A 4,169-nucleotide genomic window follows, 5' to 3' on the forward strand; every position below is an offset into this window, starting at 1 on the left:
GAATAAGCATGCATCGGACTGTCTTACGCGCGTAAGACTGCCCGCCGCGCTTCGCGCGCTAACGGTGTTACCCATAGCGACATATGGGAGGAGCTAATATAACAGCATATACTATAACATATACATATTAAAATGTAATTGTGTGAAGCGCGCCGGGCTGTCCTACGCGCGTAAGACAGCCTGATGCACGCTTCTTCGCGGATTTTTGTTACTTAAAATCTCGGTAACTATTGCGAATCTAGCAAAATGGTATAGGACTTTTCACCTCAATTTTATTCCTTTTACCTGTGTACGAGAGATGTTACACCAATTCTGGGACACCCTGTACATAAGAAAAAGAGAGAGAGAGAGAGAGAGAGACAGAGGTAGTAACTTTAGAATACACTAAAGGTTTTGTGATAGATATTAATAAAATATGTACAATTTACTTTTGTCAAATTTAAAGAAACATGCATCTGTTTGATTTTTTTCATAAATATACTACAACTTTTTATACAACCTTTTATAAATATACTACAAAATGTACGGTAATAGCGAATAATTTTAAATAGGTCACTTTTAAATTATATAACTTATAATGTTAATACACATTTTGTTTTGAGGTTTTTTTTGTTTATAGATGAAAAGAAAATATGCTCAAGCTTCTAAAGCCAATGCTAAACGTTTCTGTGAAGCTGAAATCCAAGATCAGTTGATCGAGATAGAAACTATATTAAACGAATTGGATGGAGTTCAAAATCTCTCTCATATTTTACCTATGCATATTGAAAAAATCAATAACATTCAAGATAATGACTTAATTGTTGAAGATTGTTATAAAATCCACCATACAACACAAATCATGAAAATATTGAATGTAGTGAACACAGTGACAAATCAGAAGATGAAACTAGAATTGAAATAGATAATTTTGATATAGAATATTTAAGAGATCGCCCTGTTCATGAAATAGAGGCATATTTATTGAACTTCTTATCAGAATGGGGTGCTCGAGATATATCATTCAAAAAAATAGACAAACTTTTAGCAGGGTTGCGAGTTATTTGGTTTGCCAAAATCTTATAAAACAATTATTCTCACTAACATACAAAGATGTTTTTTCGGGTTTGAACCGCGTTAGTGTCATTTTAATACCGACGTTTCGTGAACATTACAGCTCACTTCATCAGGGTTTGAAGAGCAGCTTGATACTGAGATGCTCTTGGTCAGGTGTCCCTTTTTATAGCGCTAGATTAAAGTGGAAGGGGTGTGGTGGAGGAGGGGTGGAATGGTAAGAAGGAGGGGAGCATGTGTTTATGGCAAGATGGAATGCCATAGTGAACTAGTCATATGTCCATTGTCTCTATTGAGATTGTTTGGATGTTTGTATATCTCCAGAGATTCTGTATATTTTCTAGGAAAGTAAGCCCTAGTTTTGTTTAGTACTTGAGTTTGGTCAAACATAATTTTGTGACCAGTTTCCAAATGGTGTTCTGCTAATGCCGATTGTGAGTAATGTTTTAGACGTACTGCCGACTGATGTTCTTTTAGTCGTGTACTTATCATTCTACCAGTTTCACCTATGTATACTTTACCGCATGAACAAGATATTTTGTACACTCCTGGTGTATCTAATAGCGGTCTTTTGTCTTTTAGATTGTTAAGAATCTGTCCTAGTTAATTCGGTGGTTTGTAGACCGTTTGTATGTTGTGTTTGTTCAGGATTCTGCCAATCTTATCTGTGACACCCTTTATGTATGGGAGGTAAGTGGTTCGTTTCTTTAAGTTTGTTGTTTGTTCTGGTGCTGGAGTATTTTGAGAGGTGGTAGAGGGTTTATTTTGATGTTTTTTAATTAAAAACATTATTAACCTGACATCTTAGTCAGTTTTGATATTGTGACTTGTTTAATAAACCATATCTTTCATTTTCGATTTTTAATTCACGTAGTCCGGGAACTTTCCGGACAAACTGTGTATAATTAAAAATGGTACATAAATTATGATAGAGTCAAAAGAGCCATACAATGTTATGTAAAGTAGAAGATAATATGTCATTATCACACAAAAATAAAAGAAAAAAATTTATAATATAAACGGTAAATAAAACGTATTCTTTTAAAATCTTTTGTGAACATTATAACGATCTAATTTTTTCACAAAAGAATTTGAAATAATAAGATCTATTAATCATTATAATACATTTTTATTTTTATTTTTTTTTTTTGACAATATAATAACTAATCATTTATTTATCTTATATTTAATATTTATATTGTTTATATTTCGTAATTTTTATATCTACACAGATTTAGAATTTTTACTTATATTAAATATGTATGTTGTTTAATTATGTTAAATGTGTATATATTATGTTTAATTTAATTATGGTTTTCAATGGATATTTAATCAAAATAATTATATTTTCTATAAATTAGTTTAATTTATACTATTATAGTTGTTACAGAACAGTTAAAATGTGTTCCACTATTTTATGTTAATTTAAAACTAAACTTGTATAATTAATTAAATCCTATTTGTTTTTGTTTATTTTAATAGAGCAAAAGGTTTTTTATTAATAACGTATTTTATTTAATAGGTAATTATATTTTAGATGCCCCAGCTAGACAATTTGTCAAAGGCATTCACAATCATAACAGTGCATTTAGCTGCGAAAAATGCACAGTTGAAGGCGTTAGACATAGAAATCGTCAAGTGTTTTTACGCGATAATGCATCTCTACGTACAAATGAATCATTTCAAAATAGAGACCAACCAGAACATCATAAGTATAATTCGCCTTTAGAATGTGATTTGCAATGGTGGAATGGTATCTACATTCAGGCTTGATCCGATGCATCTCATATATTTAGGAGTGTTTAAGCAACGCTTACTTTTTGGAATACAAGGTGTGATCAAAAAATAAGGTAACTCTTCATTTTTATAAAAAAATATTCATTTATTTATCCAAAATTATGTTATCCCCTTCAAAATAATCCCCCTCTGATACAATGCATTTGTGCCAGCGCTTTTTCCAGTCGTCAAAACACTTCTGAAATGCACTTTTGGGTATTGCCTTGAGCTCCTCCAGCGATGCAGCCTTAATCTCCTTAATCGTCGCAAATCTTTGTCCTTTCATGGGCCTTTTCCATTTTGGGAAGAGGAAAAAGTCGCAGGGGGCCAAGTCTGGTGAATACGGTGGCTGCGGCATGATGGTAGTATTGTTTGTGACCAAAAAACAAAACTAACTGCTTAATCAAAATTAAACAGTTTTGGAACGAATTTCGCTGACACACGTATCATACCCAAAACATCCATTAAAATTGATTGGCATGAGCCAAACGATATGTTAAGATCATCAGCTACTTCTCTAATCGTGATTCGACGATTTTTCAACACAATTTTTTAACTTTCTGAACATTTTCGTCGATTTTTGACGTGCTGGGGCGTCCAGAGCGAGATTTATCGTTAACATTTTCTCGGCTCTCTTGGAATAACTTATAATATTTATAAACATTTTTTTTGCTCAAAGTTGACTCACCGTACGCCACTGTCAACATTTCATGAGTTTTTGAACACCTAATACCTTTTTTTACACAAAAATTAATACAAACTTTCTGCTCCATTATTTTCAACAGCGAAAAATCGCCGAGCACGCAAACACGAGTCTAACCTTTATGACTCTCAAATAAAAACAACACATGCTATATAGTCAAAACTGTGAACATATGATCAAATGTACCAACACAACAACAACAAAATTTTGAAATTAGAGTGTACAGAGCGCGCGTAATGTGACTCTTCAAAGAGTCACCTTACTTTTTGATCACACCTCGTATATGTCTATATATTTTCTATGTATATATATATATATATTTCTACAGTTATGAAGAAAGTTGGGAATTGGAGTAGGATCTCAAAGGTTAAAACATTGAAAATCCATACTTGTAATATAAAAAAAAATCTATTTGTTACTAATTAGTATTTATTATTAAGTACATATGTATATGTTATTAAGTATGTATTTTATAAAATCGAATCATATAACAACAAATCTAATATTATACAAACCAAAAGATATATGTATGCATGTATATTAAAAAACTAATGATATGTCGGTGGTTTCATTTTGCGCGCAATGTGCGCATGTGTATTGACTAAACTATAAAACTAAGATATAAACTAACATGAAC

Source organism: Pseudomyrmex gracilis, unplaced genomic scaffold (genome assembly GCF_002006095.1).
Source record: "Pseudomyrmex gracilis isolate BER0280 unplaced genomic scaffold, ASM200609v1 scaffold_1453, whole genome shotgun sequence".
In the NCBI taxonomy this organism is placed as follows: domain Eukaryota; kingdom Metazoa; phylum Arthropoda; class Insecta; order Hymenoptera; family Formicidae; genus Pseudomyrmex; species Pseudomyrmex gracilis.